Source organism: Dermochelys coriacea, chromosome 8 (assembly GCF_009764565.3).
Source record: "Dermochelys coriacea isolate rDerCor1 chromosome 8, rDerCor1.pri.v4, whole genome shotgun sequence".
NCBI lineage: Eukaryota > Metazoa > Chordata > Testudines > Dermochelyidae > Dermochelys > Dermochelys coriacea.
Window position 1 is genome coordinate 16,576,131 of NC_050075.1, and position 18,658 is coordinate 16,594,788.

Consider the following 18,658-nt stretch of genomic DNA (forward strand, 5'->3'; position numbering starts at 1 on the left):
AGTGTTTGAGGACTAAGTTCAGTTAGAGGAACCCTGTCATCACTCCCACTTCCTCCACACCCCTTCAGCCCCAATATTGAATGTGTCCGAGCAAAATTCCAGGAAGGAAGCACTTTCGCATTGCAGAGGTTCAATATTGCAAACCCAGTGTTGGAAAACATGAATCCACCTCCCAAAATTATGAGTTAAAAATAATGCTGAGTTTATTTTTTATGTGCCTTTTATGTCACCTTTTCAAGATTTTTCCACAACTGTGAAAGCAAGAAGTCCCCCCCCCCCCACACACACACTTTTTATTAAATGAGAGATTCTCATGGTCACATGTCTCCAGAAGTTGGAGGTTCAAGAAAACAAGCTATTTATTGACAGGTTTCAGAGTAGCAGCCGTGTTAGTCTGTATTCGCAAAAAGAAAAGGAGTACTTGTGGCACCTTAGAGACTAACAAATTTATTAGAGCATAAGCTTTCGTGAGCTACAGCTCACTTCATCGGATGCATTTGGTGGAAAAAACAGAGGGGAGATTGATATACACACCTGCTACTCTGAAACCTGTCATTATGCAAGGCACTGAATTTAGCCGTATAGAGTGGAAATCTGTCAACTTCATGAGGTGTGTATATCAATCTCCCCTCTGTTTTTTCCACCAAATGCATCCGATGAAGTGAGCTGTAGCTCACGGAAGCTTATGCTCTAAATAAATTTGTTAGTCTCTAAGGTGCCACAAGCTATTTATTGTGAGACTCTTATAAAGTTATGAGAGCTGTCAACAATGAATATTAAAAATAAATGAAAAATTCAGTTGTCAACCAATAGTGGTTGCTTATTTCAAACTTAGAAACTAGATTTGAGTATTAAAGTGGGGAAATCCATTTTAGTGCTGTTTAAATATAAAATAGTGTTTGGATTTGGCACTTCAAGATCCTTACTAGAGCCAGTGCAGAGCAGGCTTCTGCCCTCCAGAGTGCTGCCAGTGTATCTCAATTCCTGGCTCTCAGCCACACTTGTCCTTCCATCCTGGAAGTTTCTTTCTACAGGTGCAACTTGCATGGTGTGTTTGTGATCTGACTGGCTGAGGCAGGAGGCGGGGACCACAAAGCCTGTAAGCTAAGGCAGGATTTCAACCCCTGTTTTCAGCATGGTGGGGAAAAAGTTGCATTTCCCCAAATGTCCCCATTGTGCCTGGCATTAAAGTGTCACTAATTAGACTGGTTTCAGTGTTCGTTCCCCACTCTGAACTCTAGGGTATAGATGTGGGGACCTGTATGAAAAACCCCCTAAGCTTATTTTTACAAGCTTACATTAAAACTTCCCCAAGGTACAAACTATTTTACCTTTTGCCCTTGGACTTTATTGCTGCCACCACCAAATATCTAACAAATATATAACAGGGAAAGAGCCTGCTTGGAAACGTATTTTCCCCCAAAATCCTCCCAAACCGTACACCCCCTTTCCTGGGGAAGGCTTAATAAAAATCCTCACCAATTTGCATAGGTGAACACGGACCCAAACCCTTGGATCTTAAGAACAATGAAAAAGCATTCAGGTTCTTAAAAGAATAATTTTAATTGAAGAAAAAATAAATCACCTCTGTAAAATCAGGATGCTAAATACCTTACAGGGTAATCAGATTCAAAACATAGGAAATCCCTCTAGGCAAAACCTTAAGTTACAGAAAGACACAAAGACAGGAATATCCATTCTATTCAGTACTGCTTATTTTCTCAGCCATTTAAACAAACAGAATCTAACTAATATCTAGCTAGATTACTTACTAAGTTCTAAGACTCCATTCCTCTTCTGTTCCCGGCAAAAGCATAACACAGAGACAGACAGACTTTGTTTCTCCCTCCCTCCAGCTTTTGAAAGGATCTTGTCTCCTCATTGGTCATTTTGGTCAGGTGCCAGCGAGGTTATCCTAGCTTCTTAACCCTTTACAGGTGAAAGGGTTTTTCCTCTGGCCAGGAGGGATTTAAAGGTGTTTATCCTTCCCTTTATATTTATGACAACTGGAAGTGGGGTGCGGGGGGGAGCAGCATGGGATGCTTGGTTTATACAGCACCACTTCTTTCCTTGCAGTGAAGTATTGGGGCTGTCCATGCCTTCAGCCTTTCGTGAGAACAGCACTTCTGTTTGTGTCCCTCAGCCCTTTTTATGAAGCTTCAACAGGCAAAGCATCCCTGGGTCATTGCACTTCCTTGTTACTAAATGATTTCTGCTAAATCATATGCAGATCTTCTCCTCAGGAGTTTTTTATATGCTCTTCTGTGACCAGGTTCCCAGGGGGCCACACTCAATTAGGGCAAACTGCAAAGAATGGGGCAGACAATCCCCAAAGCTGGTGGATATTCCAATACTTAAATTTACCAAGCCAGCACAAAATAGCTTCTACAATATCTTACTGGTTGCACAGTGGCCAAAACACAGTTCTCTTATAGCATCCCAGCCTGGGCTTCCACCCATACACCCAAGTCAAATATGATGAAGATTACTGAAAATCTTATCATATAAGAAAGTTCTGCCAATCCTAAAGAATCGGGCACATTACCTTCCAGGTTAATGAATATTTCAGATCTTACTGAAATACACTCATACAGCCAATTCTTATTAACTAAACTAAAATTTATTAAAGAAAAGACAAGAGCAGTACACGAATACAGTTCGGAGATCAGTTTTATAGTAGAGATGGTGAGCTTTGGAGTTGCAAAGAGTGCTTAGATTCAGTTCAATGTTTATATCCAGGGTGATCCAGATGGGGCTGGACATCTCAGTATTTCGACTCAAGCTTCCCATGTATAAAGCATCAAGTAGATCTGAGTTGAAAAGGATCAGGGCCCAAGAAACCTTTATACAGTTCCAGGCCTTCTCTTCACAGCACAGAGTTCTTAGGGGAGCAGTAGGCAATCATGGAGACTTTGAAATAGACCTATTTCCTAAGCATCACTGGTAATTAGCTACATGGATTAACATAAGGCAATTGCCTGGTTTTCCACCATTGGCAGGTGATTTGCTATACATTTCAAAGAGAGGTTTCAGAGGAGCAGCCGCGTTAGTCTGTATTCGCAAAAGGAAAAGGAGTACTTTTGGCACCTTAGAGACCAACAAATTTATTTGAGCATAAGCTTTTGTGAGCTACAGCTCAGTTCATCGGATGCATTCAATGGAAAACAAAAAAATTTTCCACCGAATGCATCTGATGAAGTGAGCTGTAGCTCACGAAAGCTTATGCTCAAATAAATTTGTTAGTCTCTAAGGTGCCACAAGTACTCCTTTTCTTATTTCAAAGAGAGATCGATACAGTGATATCACTATATTTACAATTAATTTAAATGTTATGATCTCATTTTGATCTCTGAATTAGCAGAATACAGCATAGACAGGAACTGTTTGATTACATTGTCAGCCTTTAACAATATATATGTGAACGTACAAAACCACAAACATTATGTACCAATATGTCCCTAAAGGTTGAGTTTGGGTCATTTATCCTGCAGGCTGTTTAACCCTTTCTGGCCATGTGTCACACCACCTCATGCCTAATTTTGATGCTGTACAGCTGTTTGCTATAGCTGTTAGTCTTGTGCCCTGTGGTTATAAACCAGCTGTCTAACTGTCTTGGAAGAACGACAAATGGAAAAGCATTTAGCTGGTAGGGGATAATCTCTTATTGCTCATTCATTAGAATGCAGAGTCTTTAGTTTGCAATTTGGCTTAAAAACTTCGTGCTATAAATCTGCGTAGGCTGCCAGCTTTTCATTAGACACCCCCCATATGCTCCAGCTACCAGTGGTTCTCCAGAAAAGAGTTTATTTGAACCACACCCCAATGGTCCACCACCATTGTAGTGTCTGCAGATGCTCCCAATATTTGAAGGGGAAAGGGTGGTAGGAGGTGGATTATAACTAGGAGCAAAGGGATGAAATTAGGAAAGAACTGAAAGCCAATAATCAGGAAATGTTTTGCAGTGAAATGTTAGGGTATGAGATAATCTCCCAAGAGAAGTGGTGGAAGTTCCATTGATTGAGTCATCTGAAACTGGATTAGACAAAGCAGTGGGATAGTGCAGGATTCTTCCATATGTATCTCAGGGATGGGCAGAATGACTTAATTAGGTCTCTTTCCCATCTCTAAATTATGTTCTAGGGTGGGATACCTGCCTGGTATGGATTCTTGCTGTGGTTCCTTCTGGAACATGGCTAGGCCAGAGAGAGCAATGGTATCCCAGGTTAAAAAGTGGGGCTTTTCATTTATTTTATTAAAGCTATCTCTGGAGGTATGGTGCACAAATGGAGGAGGGTTATGAACGCCTTCCTTACGGATGATCTCTTCATGGCCCTTTAGGTAATTCCAGATTGCTTTGTTGTTGGTGGCAGTGGGGTGGGGTGGAGGGAGCGTTGGTTTTAACAAGCTTTGGAAAGGGCCGTAGTTCTCAGCGGTAGAGATATATTTGGGTGTGTGCTGTTTGCAGTGCTGATGTAGCCTGTATCCTGGCACGGGGGACATGGCAGCCTGATTTAATACTTTAAAATAATCTGTGTATGTAATCTAAGGACTGGCATGCCCTGTAGGTTATTGTGTAGCTGGATTTTACAGTTTCCCTTTCAGGTTGTCAGCCAGCATATCTGCTTGGATGTAGACACAGACATTATGGGTCCCTTTAGCACTGTGAGTTAATGATTATCTTAACGACATGTTTTGTAATTCACTTGTAAAGTTGCGTGCAAGAAGACTTCTCTAATGTAAGCTGCATGCACATACATGGTCTTCAGGACAAGGTGGTTGAGGCTTGTCTTCTTGGGACAACAAGTAGCTGTTTATAAACCTCCTATAAGCTTATTGAATGGAGATGATGTAATTTATGTCTTGGTTCCTGGTTTTGTGCTCCTTATTGCAGAGGGAAAAGGAGAACTTTTAAAATGCAAGCACAGTAATGGACCATGCCCTGAGGAGTGGATAGGGTTGCTACCTTCCTAATTGCTGGTAACTGGACCCCTGAGGCCCCCACCAGCTCTGCCTCTTCCCCAAGGCTCCACCCCATCACTCGTTCCTCTCCTTCCCCCTTGCTTGCTGGATCATCTCAAGGAGCCTACCTGCAGATAGGAGGTGGCCCCAGCTGAGCAGGGTCTGGTGCGGGTTAATGATCCAGAACCTCTCCCCACAGCACAGTAGCTGGACTTTTTTGGTTTGAGTGTCATTTAGGGTTGCCAGGTCCCCCTTTGCACCGGACTTTCCGGTCAAAAACAAGGCACCTGGCAATCCTACATGGCACCGAACACAGAAGCCAAAAACCGGACTGTCCAGGTAAAAACAAGCTGGATGGCAACCTTAGAAGTGGGTGAGTACAACCCTGCGATGAGTTTATTTAAAGGCACAAACAATAACAACTAAACTGGTTGGGATGTTGATCATACACTAAGGGAAGTCTGTTCTCCCACCCTTTCATGTGGGGGTTTCTGGCTAGCTGTTATTCACAATGTGTGGAGCCTTCCAACTTGCCCACTCCTCCTGCTGATAGTCAAGTGAGATTCTGAGCAAATAGGGTGGGGATGGGATTCTGCAAATATGTGACTCTCTAAGCTAATTTGTTTCACTTGCATTCATGCCCCTGTTGTTTTCATATTCATGAACATTCAAGCCATGAATTTCCTGGAAGGAATGTTCATTGAACTATTGATTAGCTTTCAGCTTTGCATTCATGGACCACAAATTTCAGATTCGTATTAAAATGTTTGTGTTGGAAACCTGACTGGAGGTATTCAGTTCCCACAGCTGGGGAGCAGGGCTATCAGGTGACCTGTACGCAATCAAAACATCTAGCATTTTAATCTGGAATAGGCCATAATGGAGCGTTCACATACATGCTACAGATCAGGTGTTATGTGAAGGAATTCCGGCCATATGTTCAAGCAGATTGTAATCTGTTTGTGGACAATTTGCAAACAGAAGAGGTGAAATTCATCCTTTCCACAAAGTGCTTCATACACTCTAGTTGAGGCTCTTGCTGTCTTTGGAAGGTATGTCATGATATCACCATTGTACTGATGGACGCAATCTAGCACATGGTTAAGTGGCTTACCTAAGGCTTACAAGGAATAAGGTGCAGAGAAAGGAAGGGAAGCCTGGAATCTAGTTCTAATCCTAAATGCACATTAACTTTGTGTAAACAACGTTATGACTGAGACAAACTGACAAGCCAGAGCTGCAAAGTTAAGGCTGAATTTCCTCTCCTCCTCCCCTTCGTCTATATATTGCTGGAGAAAGGGGGAGGGATTATTTGATCTACATTGGAAATACTGTACCTGACTAACTTTAATGCATGGGTTAAAGAGAAACTTTTTAAGAGGAGTGCATTAGCATTTGCTCTGTGTTTCTATAGGTTTGCACCCTGCTCATAACAGAATTTTAATGCTCGTTGTGGTACCATTAGATCCACATGCCGCAACCACATGATCTTTGTACGTTTTACCACTGCTCACAAATGTACCCATTCTGTGAAATAAATTGGCTGTATGTGTGCGACTTCTTTACCCCTTGTGAGCAGAGAGACTAGACCAAAGCCAGAACTGTCACTGGAATTATCCCAGGGTACGTTCTGGACATCGTGAATCAAAGGGCGTGATACATCCTGGGTGTCAGCTCTGCACCCTCTCCAAGGTAGTGCAGACAAGAGAAATCATTTAAAAAAAAAAAAGTACAACCTGTATTGTTCCCTCCATTACTCCACCCCTTCCGAGATGCACATGCCATAAAGAATAAAAAGAGGATAAGAATATTGGGATGACAGGGAAACAAAATGGAGAGGATTGGTTTTTTTTAAAGTTACTTCCCAGCTTTTCTGTGTGCTTCCTTTCTGGGGCAGAGTGAAGGGAGAAAGAATCAGGTTCAGTTGAAGTCATTAGAACTCAAGTGAAATTTTACAAGGCTTTGAGAGTCTACTGCTGCGTTAAGGTTTCAGTGTGCTTAGTTACAGCTGTAGCACCTCACTTGATATGTTTTTTCTCTCTCTGTTATTGCTGGAAGAAAGCTGGGGTGTGAGGCATCTTTTGTGTCCAGTTGCTGGCTTTGTGTTTATCTTTGAGTGTTTCTACAAAATGACAGCTTTACAGTCCTGGCTGCTTGCAGAATTAAAGAACTGTAAAAGATCAGAGGCTGTGACTCTCAGAGTAGCACAAGACTATGATGGGTTTCAGTATTTCCATTCAGCTGAACTGGGGCAAAACAAGACCTGACCAAAAGGACCCAAGAAAAACTGATGCATTAGAGCACTTGGGGCACCCATGTAACCACTGTTCATGATGAAAGCACCATATAACTTGTTGCGCAAGGATCGATTTTTTCTGTTTGCACTATGCCTAGTATGATGGGGTTCTGGTACATGACGGGGGCTCCTATTATAAATAAATAGTAAAGAGCAGAAAGCTTAACATATACTGGGGGCAGCTTAGTATAAATACCATTGTCTAGAACCTGTCCTCCCTTGCTCCCTCCAATGTAAATAATTTGCATCCCAAGTGAGAGCGAGAAATGAGCAGATAGTTTTGAGCCTACAAGAGAGCAGGGTCTCGATCTCACTGCAATTGGAGTTAAGAATTTCCAAAGAGGCGACACCGCTGAGGCATCCAAAGGCAGTGGTGTGCCTGCCAGCTCATGACTTGCTGATGAAATCCTTCCCCAAGATCTGGCACCTGGCTCCTTTCTGACAGATTCGTGCTGCTTGTTTTCCCTGGTATGTTGTAAAACACCTTGAGGTTGGGAGAAGTTGCTGCTGTAACCATAAATCCATTGGCTCTGCAAATGGTCTCTTTGGTCCTTAGCTTTATTTATTTTAGTGTTTGAGCAGTCTCAGTTTAGAGCAATCTCTAGAGGGAAGCTCAGATATTTTTTTCTGCTCTGTGGCGCAGAGAAATTCACTGAAAATGAGCAGGGATTAGACAACTTCATCAGATGACATGTCAGTTTAACCCCTCAGATGCCACTCCTTGGTTTCAGGCAAGATGGGAGCTTTTCACACAACCCTATGGCCATATAGGGGCTACTCTCACCATACCCATAGGGTCAGATTCATCCTTGGTGTAATGTTATGCCTTAAAGCAGTCAAGGCTCTGATATGCCACTGTAAATCCAGGTGAAACCTTACATAATACACATGGGTATTTCTAATGTTCTGCCATGGGACTCCTGTACTGTGGGTAAACACCACTCTCCCAAAGCTTATTCTAAAAGTATGCAGGCAAAATGTCTTTATTATAATTACATAGCTCCATAATTGTGCACGGCACATTGGAGAAGAGACAGATTCTCTGCCCTGAAGATATTACAATTAAGATTAGAACAGGAGGCAACTGTGGAAGGGGTGTAAAAATAGGTGAGACAGAGGTAAGGACAAGAAGGTTGCATGGCCTCTTAATAGGGTAGTGCTGGTGCCTTGATGGCTAGGTTTCTTTAGATACTGTTCAGTGACTTGATGTGGGTAGAACTGTAGTTCATAAGCAACCCTGAAATGGGTTTCAAGCAGGGCCTGAGAAGGACACATGGTTGATAGAGTCAGGAAGGGAGTTTCAGGCCAGAGGGCACCATGAAAGAAGAAAGAGAGATGAGCTTGAGATAGAGTATGAAAGGGGACATCCAGATGAGCAGGCTGCGGTGAGGGAGGGTGTTTGTGTGTGTGTGCGCGCATGTGCACACACATGCATACATAGAGGGTAGGGTGGGCATCAAAGAGTCAAAGGTAGGATGGCATGACAGGAGATTAGAGTCTGTGGTTTTGTATCAGCAGCCCTCACTCATCCCAATGCTGGGAATTAGTGCAGTGCTGTGCCTAGCTGTACGACCATGATTGTCTCGAGCATTGTTACCTGTTGCTTGCTGAACTCTGAAGCCCTCCTTCTGTTATAGGGTCTTTCTGAGTCTCCTGCTCCTGCGTATTATGCTGGAATGATGCACTGCCCAGCTCTCATAGGGAAAGCTTTGAGGTTCTTGTTGATAGAGGGCAAAATTGCTCCCCAAACAATGAACAAGCAAGGAGTCCCCACAAAACAATGACCTAGAACTCCACTGGTGGGAATGCACCTTCTGGGGTTCACCCAAGATTATAGTAGGCAAAACCTGTTTGGCTAAGAAGCTGTCCCAAGGGAGCTTTCAGATGGAGAGGGCCCTTTCTCTGCTGGACTCAGTCACAGTAACAACATGGCAAATGCCAGATTGGAATGTCACTTCCCAACCCCGTTCCTCATCTGAAATCTGCTTTGGCAATGCTGCTTGATTCCACGAGCTCCCAGGATGAGGTGCCTCTTGATCGGCATAAGAGGCAGAGCACTGGCCCAGGCTGTCAACATCGACTGGATTCAGTTTTTCATTTAAAGGAGCAGTGTAACTCCTTTTTAGAGCTGGGCAGAATCTGGATGTTCTCTATGGTCACATTTATGATCTGGAAGTTGAATCTTTGCTCATATTTGAATGGGAAAGTCCCCTTCAAAACTCTGACAAGCAGTCCATATAATATTTATAATCTTGTTTATATAAAACTGTTCCCTGTCTGTAGTCATTCTTTCTTTGTGCATAAATTCTGCTGGGCATAGACTCTTCTTTCCCCCCACCCCCATCCCACCCTGGGCCCCTAATGGCAGTGAAAATGAAGAATAAGGGTAGAAAGTAATGTGAAAAGAAGTGCTTTATAGCATTACCCTTTTAAGACATATACAGTCTAATGCTGACTTGCCCAGGTGTCTCTGACTGTATGATCCTTTTAAATGGTTAGGTTACGTTAATGTCGGCTCCTCTCATCTAGGCTTCTCTCCTGGCTTCCTGGATTCTCTTTTCATATATTTTTGGCAGGACTTTTTATTTGTAAACCTCCTTCCAGGAAGGTTGATGTTCTACAAAAGGAAAGTGCTACTGTAGTTATTACCATAAATTTTCAGCCTGTAACCCTATATTGTAATAATAAGACAATACATCATTTTTAAAAGGACATTTTATTTGGATTATGAGTTGCCATAGTTACATGGTCAGACCTGCCATGTGTAATACTTGAGCTTGCTTTCTGTTGAATTAACTTTCCTGGAATGATCATTCTAACACCACTGTGAAATTACAGTGCAAAAGAACAGGATGTGTTTGGCTGCATCTTAGGTGAAGACTTTACAGTTTGGGGAGGATAGTATTGAGAGGGGATGTGATGGAATTATGTAAAATAATAGGTGGTATGGAGAAGGGAAGTTAGGATCTTTTCCTGACCCTTTCTTAGAATACCAGAATGAGGAGAGCATGATGAAATGAAAAAGCAACACACTTAAGAGGGGTTTTTTAAAAAAACACAATTCAAAATTTGATCAGTGGAATTCCTTGCCACAAGATATCACTGACGCCAAGAACTTAACATGATATTAAAGAGGGTTAGATGAAAAATAACTCCCACAATTAGACTAATTAGGATTATACTTTATAAGGCACAAGCCAATCACCAACTGCTAAAACTGATTAGGAAGAAACTTTTCCTGTGGTGTGTTTTCCTCCTTCCTTTGCAGCATCTGATTATTGGGAGCTCAGAGATAATTGGACTAGGAGAATCCTTACTCTCCTCTGGTATGACAATTGTTATGCCCAAGATTTTACCAAGTTTTTCAAAAGATCCAGTCTTCCTGTAGTTACTAAAGAGGTTAGATATCAAATCTCTCATTTCTTATTCCTGGTACTCAAATCCTTCTAAAGGCCCTCGGAGGCCATATTCACCTGCCCTGCCCTTCCCATCTCCCTCTATGATCTGTCCTCTCTTTTAGTTTTGCCCATCCCACTTGGAAGTTGATCACATTTTTCACCTGTTTCCCCGTCTCTCTGGAAATCCTTCTTCTCTCCTTCACTTCAGATCCTATCCACAGGCATTTTTGCTTGGCATTAGCCTATGATAAAACCAATTATGCACCATCCGATCTCTTTCCCCAGCCTTGCCCTTTCCTAGTTCCATTATTGTAACAATGCTTGATGAAGTACAGAGGGAGCAGAAATGGTGATGGCAGAGAGAGCATGTCTGACGATTCATTCTCCTTTTTTTGTTTTTTGTTTTTCACCTTTCTACCAGTGTACGAGACACTGACCAAAACTAAGCAAATGGATTTTGTGGCAGGAGACCATACTGGCTGTTTTACCTCATTCTTGATTTGATTTGTTTTTTTAAAAATTGCATTAGACAGGCAGTTAGAAATATAAATGCCTGGACCATTGAAATATTATTTAAGTGCCATATAACAATGTGTCTGTATTTGAATTTTTGCTTCCAAAACAAGCTTCATTATTCTGGTTATGCATCAGAATTTTGGGGATGCAGTACCCAAGGGGGTTAAAATGCAGAGAATTTGCAGTATGCACTAAAGGTACATTTATTCATGAGGGTTGCTGGAAACTGACAAAACTGGATTCTTGAATGTGCCCGAACAGACTGGTTTCAGAGTAGCAGCCCTGTTAGTCTGTATTCGCAAAAAGAAAAGGAGTACTTGTGGCACCTTAGAAACTAACACATTTATTTGAGCATAAGCTTTCATGAGCTAAAGCTCACTTCATCGGATACATTCATCCGATGAAGTGAACTTTAGCTTACGAAAGCTTATGCTTAAATAAATTTGTTAGTCTCTAAGGTGCCACAAGTACTCCTTTTCTTTTTCCTGAACAGACTGTATCATTATTCTCCTTCCTAAATTTTTTTTATTGATATCTTTTCTATCAAACCCATGTAAAAAGAAACATACAAATTCCTCACTTGTGAATCCACTGGTGTCCTCTTGTCTTTGTAGCATCTATTTGAGTGGTTATCAAATGCATTCCTTTCATGCTTTATCTGCCATGTCACAGGACACCACCTAGTGGTGGCTGAGAACTTGGGTTAGTATGCAGTTCGTAGATGATAGATCTAGTACTAAAGCTTTTCCAGCTCAGCTTGTAATGTTAGCCTAATTTCAGGTTTACTTAAAAATTAAGATCTAGCCAGGTTCTTTAAGGCTTGCAAACATTGTGTGTGAGTCAAACTTATGTGGAATTATGTGGTCATGCATGATTTTCTCCCTGCCTCCCCATACACGGCAAAACACAGCAGTTTCAACTGAGCGTTCCTGGGATTTTAAGTTTGTTCATCTGCAAAACTCAAAGTAAAATTGTATGAGTAGGGCCGTACCAAATTCATGGCCATGAAAAATGCGTCATGGACTGTGAAATCTGGTCTTTTGTATGCTTTTACCCTATACTAAACATATTTCACAGGGAAGACCAGTTTCTCCAGTTAAGGGTCCTACTCAAAAGAGGTTACGGGGGGTAGGGTGGGGTGAGGTGTCACAAGGTTATTTTATGGGGGGTCACGGTATTACCACCCTTACTTCTGCGCTGCCTTTGGAGCTGGGCGGCCAGGGAGCCGTGGCTGTTGGCCAGGCACCCATCTCTGAAGGCAGCGCCCTGCCAGCAGCAGCGCAGAATTAAGGGTGGCAATACCATTCCATGAAGGCAATACCTTCAGAGCTGAGCGGCAGGAGAGTGCTGGCTGCTGACTGAGGGCTCAGCTTTGCAGGCAGCAGTGCTGAAGTAAAGGTGTCTATACCATACTTACTTCTGCACTGCTGCTGGCGCTGGCTCTGCCTTCAGAGCTGGGCTGTCAGCCAGCAGCCACTGCTCTCCAGCTCTGAAGGCAGCGTTGTCAGTAGCAGCACAGATGTAAGGTTAGCAGTACCCCAGCTCCTCCCCCCCCCCCACACTAGCCTTGCGATCCCCCCCCCAACTCCTTTTTGGGTCAGGACCCCTACAATTACAATATTGTGAAATTTGAAATTTAAATAGCTGAAATCATGCAGTTTATGATTTTAAAAAAATCCTATGACCGTGAAATTGACCAAAATGGACCATGAATCTGGTAGGGCCCTATATATGAGAGGTGGCTGGGAAAGGGTGGGCAGGGTGTGTGTGTACTTGTGCAGACTAAGCCTGATTCAGACAGATTGACAATGATTCAGACATGCCCCTGAGAATTCAAGCTGTCAGTTTATATACAGAGCTAGCTAACAGTCACCAAGATGTGGTGAAGAGCAACCTGGCTCAGTTTGGCTCAGACACGCACATTATTTCACAGTTTCCTTCCATGACACTGAGAGACCAAACTCAACTTGGCCTCCAAATGTTTTGAGGTTTGTCTCTGTGTCCTTGGCCAATTTATATAATAAGTGCTAAGGGATCCTTGTGCATCTGCCAGAACAGATGAAGCCTTCATGCCTTTTGAGATTTAAAAAAAAAAATTGATTTCTTCTGCCTTTCTTCTATTCTCTTCTTCTCTATTCTTCTCTTCTATTTCAGGGCCACTACCATAGCTCAACAATGCATCTTGTTGTTAAGAACACCATAAATTATTAAAAGAGAAAGCATTTTAAAATATCAAATCTTTCTTTTCACTGTTTGCTGGTTATATTCTCTATTAATCTTCAACTCCTGTGGGGTGGAGACTAGTAAATTTCACTTTCTGGCTGTCATGTGCTATCAAAATGCTGCAATGTTTGGGTTGTAAACAATGCAAAGGGACCTGTACATTGAGCAAATTGCTTTCATTACATTTAAAAAAAAAATGATGCTGACAGAAACACTTGTTAATCTTAGGTTTTTAAAAAAGTTTAGTTTTTAGGAAACCGGTGTTTTGGGAGCCTAAACGTGCCAATGCTGTTTTAAGTATTGACACCAGAAAGGGGAATAGAAAACCCATTTGTCTTTATTTACATGAGATGGTTCTTAAATCATTTTTTTGTAATAGATTCGATGTGCAAAATGGTCCCATCCCTATTCCTCCCTTTCTAGCCTCATCTGCACAGCCCCCTTGGTACATTCAGGTTGTCTTTAATTTAGCTGCCTGGTTTATTTCTTGTAATTTGATTGTGTGGTTTAGCAAGTAGCTGTGAGCAATTTTCATTTATCTCTGTGTGCTGGAAATTATCTCTCTCCTGTCCTCTGTCTATTTATAATGCACTGTGGGAGACTGTTGAAGTGTGGCAAAAGACTGGCATGGTCTTTGAAGGCTGTTACTTTGCTCTGAAGCACTTCTGCTTAGCTTATACCACAAAGAATGTTTTAAATGAGCAGCCGAGTGCAGATCTTAAGCCAGCGTCACTATAATGGTCCACACATCTGCACCTAAAATAGTTCATGTAGCTAGTTGGGGTTCAGAAATTGATTACGAATGGCAAGCATGTGCAGCTGCTACGTAACAGGTGAATGTATCGACCCCATCAGAATTCAGAAGTACAGTCAGGGATGATCTTGAGCTTGGAGTCACAGAAACTCCTGAACTCTAATGTTGGCTGGGCTGATGACATGCTGGAAGACCTTGGTCAAGTCCCTTTTTAAATTTTTGTCTCCCACTTTCCTAGCTATCTAATCTATATTGGGGTTTTCTATAATGCTGAAGCATTTTCCTGGTAAATTAGTTTAATGTAGCAATATTCCGTATGTCTTAGGGTAGAGAGTTGAGCTGGAACTAGGATGACCATATGTCCCATTTTGGCCAGGACAGTCCCTTTTTTAAGCCCCATCCTGGCTGTCCTGATTTTTTTGGCAAAAGTTAGCATTTGTCCGATTTGCTCTTGTCAGCTGGCTCAGTTGGCAAGAGCAAATGGGACAAATGCTCACTTTTGTCAAAAATGTAGAGTGCCCTGTAGAGGAACAGTGTAGAGTGGGGGGGCCGGTATGGTTCAAGCGACCAACGACAGCCTTGAGCGGGGGAATGGCAGGGCTTGGGCAAGCGACTGGGTCCAGGGATGCAAGGGAAGTGGGGGGCAAGGAGCTGGGGCCAGCTCCAGGCGGGGGTGGGCAGGCAGGTGAGCGACTGGAGGGAGGGGCTCAGGCCAGCCCTGGGCAGTGTCCCTTTGGGAAATATGATCACCCTAGCTGGACCCTGAGACTGTCCCTCATTGACCAAAATGATCCTCAGATGCCGTCAGTGGGAAGGGAATGATGATATCCATGCTAATTCTTAAATGCTTTCCTCCCATCTGAGCAGCATAACTTCAATGTTGCCAAGGTTCAGTTTTGAATCAGCTGTTTTTCATCCAGGTGCTGGTTTCCTGTAGACCCCAGGGCATCATTGTGACATCATTAGGTGCAACCGTGAAAAGAATGAGAACACAGGTGCCACCAGTGTATGGCTGGCCATGAGTCTGTGTGTTCTCACCACACATGGTTCCATGGAGATGAAATGGATCCCTGTGATGTTCTCAGGCTGGGGGCTTTTGGAGAAATGGTACAGTTGCCCATCACCACAATGGATCCTGTATTGCTACGGCAGAGCTAGGAAAAGAGCCCAATTGTCCTGATTCCCAGTTTCTTGTACAAAACACTGATGCTGAAATGGATGCTGCTGAAATGTTAATATGATTGACCTTGGTTTATTCTCAGTCATGTTTTATGCTGCTGGTTTGAAATGGGCTGAAATGTGTGAGCTGGACTCCGTGTGTGCTTGGCTCAATGCCAGCTTTTTTACTAGCTTCTCTCCACTCCCCCTCTCCATGGCAGAATGTGGCATTTGGATCCTGCCCAGAAAGCTGCAGGAGTGAATGATGTTGTAGTAAATCTGTTTTGACTGGGGAATCTGCAGCACATAATATAGTCAGGATGTCATTAAGCCTATGGTGTGCTTAAAGGGACGACGAGTACAGCAAAATATGCTGCAAACAAAACCAGCAGCCTCGGAGGTCAGCATTGAGCTTGGAAACAGGAAATGGCTCCTTGTGTACTTAATGTCAATTTCTTTATTATTAGCTACACAAACAGAAGGTTGGCATAGCTCCTGAGTGATCAAGTTAAACTCTGAACCCTCACAAGCCCACCAGCCCTGCGGCAGTGAGGAAGAATTTAGTTCCCTCTCTTGTATATCAGATGCTGAAACAGAAGGTGGTTGTTTTTTTTTTTTTTTTTTTTTTTTCAAATCAGTCAAAACACTTTGTGGGCTGGGGATTTAGGTCCCACGCCCACCCCCGATAAACCAATACTGTCGGCTTCAGCATAACCAGAATTCAGCATTCCAAATATTGGGGTTTTTAATAATGATTTTCTGGAAAAATAACATGTGCACGCACCACCCCTGACCTGTTCGCTACATTGGCCCTTAATATAAGCAGCATTTCAGATGACTTAGGTAGGGCTTATGGGTTGATGACCATGCTTCCCTGGCAGTGCGTTAATTGGAGCAGCCTCACCCCAGCACACTGTGCTTCCCAATTCCTGAAGAAAGATTTGAGGCCATACAGCCCACGGTATATAATGCTGTAGCTGCATCCTTATGCTCCCTGAATGCTCTGCTCCTCTGCTCTTCTGAGGGCTTTGGATTGTCCAGCAGCAAAACTCTGAGAGAGTAAAAGAACAAACCACCTTCACTCTGCCCGCCTCCAAAGTCCCCTTTTAAAATATCCCCCAACAACAAAACAACCCAGAGAAGCAAAAAGGCTGCTTTGTAAAATACAAATGAACTACTGTATGTGCACCCCCCAAAGCCTCCTGCAGTGATCCTGGAACTCGGAGGGGCAGGCTGGATTCCTCCATTGTCCCAAGTAAATTATGGGGATTGGGGAGAGAGAAAAGCAATGGGATGCCAGGATTTTTTGCTGACACAATGCTTAGGGGGCTGGGAAACCAGTTTGACCAGTAAGTGGAGCCTGGGAATGGCGTGGCAGCAGCACATAAAGAGATGAAAGGTGTGTATATGTGATGAGAGGCAAAGGCTACTTTGTTCTTGACATTGAATATCCTTCAGCGGATAAACCTATTTGAAATCAGGAGGATGTAGGCACCGATTTCTGAGGTGCATTCTTTTGGTCTTGAGAGGATGCGACCGAGTAACGCAAGTCCAAAAGTATGAGCCATTCTAGCTTTGCTGTATAATTGGCAGCACAAAAAGCAAAGCAACCACATAAAGATGAAACAGTAAAGAGCTGGGTGATTTTTAGTAACAAGTAAAGAGACTTTTATGCAAAATCACTTGTCTTGGGAGTATCCTTTTAAAAAATGTAAACGTTTTGTTCCCATGTCCCTTCCTGGCAGCTGAGCCATGTGCTTGTGGGTAATTGTCTTGATGACCAGAACAGCTTCCAAAAGTCCCTTTGCGCTTTGCTCCTCCCCCTCAGAAGAAGCCCAAATGGTCCCTTTTGAGATCTCTGTGAGTCACAAATATGCATTTCCTGAAATGGAACGGAACAGTGACATTCTGTTGCCTTCTGAAGGTAAAAAGATCTTCACAAAGCAGTGATTGTCCTTCCCTTCCATTCATGTCATAACTGGCAGGTTTTGCTGGCTCACTGACCTTTCTTTCTGATGCTGGATCCTTTCCCGAGCCTGGATTACATGTTCACATTCCTAGAACGATCATCTTGCTTATTGTGTGTGACAGAATTCTTTTCCCTCTCCAGGTGGCCTGAGCCTGCATACACTGCAAGGTGTAACTTCACTTACATTGAAACGTTTGCGGGATCAGGGCCTAGGTGTTCATGCAATGGCTTACCCCGGTGATGCTAAGAGTGGGGATGGTCAGTTCAGATAACATTAAAGACTAACACCTCAGCCGAAAACTGTAGATAATTATCGCTTGAAGTTTGGGGATAGTTTTGTTGGCTTATTCCTTCCTATTTATACTCACTGACTGGAAAGGATTGATCACCTCTTTTGCTGCCGTATCGTCTGCCTTAAATGTTTCAAAGGAGAGAGTTTTTTAAAAGTGGTGTTGAGAAACGTCTTTTTGTTGAGAGAGAGAGAGAAACGTCACTGAATTCTGTGGAATTGGGTGGAGCTATTGGGGAATAGGAGTGAGGAAGTAAAGTAAATCATTTTACAGTTAGATCCGGTAACTGGTGGGATTTCCAAAGCCTCTACGTGACTCAGGAGCACAGTTCAGACCCAGAGCCAATTGGCATTGTGCTCCTGAGACACTTAAGGGCTTTGGAAAATAGCCTGCCACATGCAAGGTGGTATGTGGTAACTTAATGGGGTTTGTATCGGGAACAGAAGCTGTGAATTGTAAAGTAATAAACAGGTGTATTATTAATTTTTTAGACAGCTCCTTTCAACCAAAAGAACCACAAGTCATGTGGAGGTTTAGCAAGCTATCTAGTGGAATCGCATCACCCACCACTGAAATGCTGTTGTCGCCTGGGGTGAATTGAGCAGCTGATTAACAGTGCGTGGCAACACCGTGTAACAGTTAATGGCAGAAAAGAGGCAGAATGTAATTCATTACCCATTTAGACTTCAGCTGGGACAGCTGGGCTACATTCATACTCTTCTGCAGATTTTGGTGGGATCCTTGAGGATAACAGGTCAGGATATTTAAACTCATGTCTCCTATACTACAGTGTAGGGACATTGGTTTAGCACTTATTCAGAAGGAAGAATTCCATTCAGCTTGTGGGGTGAAAAGCTGGTCCATGGAAGACAATGACAAAACTCCCACTGTCATCAGTGGGGCCAGGATTTCACCCCTGGAATCTCTCTTGATTGGCAGGGTGTATGCATCTCAATCAAGTACTCTCGAGGCAAGCAGGCTGAGCCTAGGGGAGATCTGTCAGGATCCAGTGCCGAGGTGACATGGCTGACTATTGCATACTTTTTAATACCTCTGATTTTTCATTTTTTCCCCTTCTCTCTCCCTCCCCACTTC

At 43.0% G+C, this 18,658-nt stretch overlaps 1 protein-coding gene across 7 annotated transcripts in view; it reads left to right on the forward strand.

The window, feature by feature from the left end:
- Window positions 1-18,658, forward strand: part of ARHGAP26 (Rho GTPase activating protein 26) — a 315,168-nt gene that overhangs the window by 67,909 nt on the left and 228,601 nt on the right. The gene's annotated exons all lie outside the window — the stretch shown is intronic.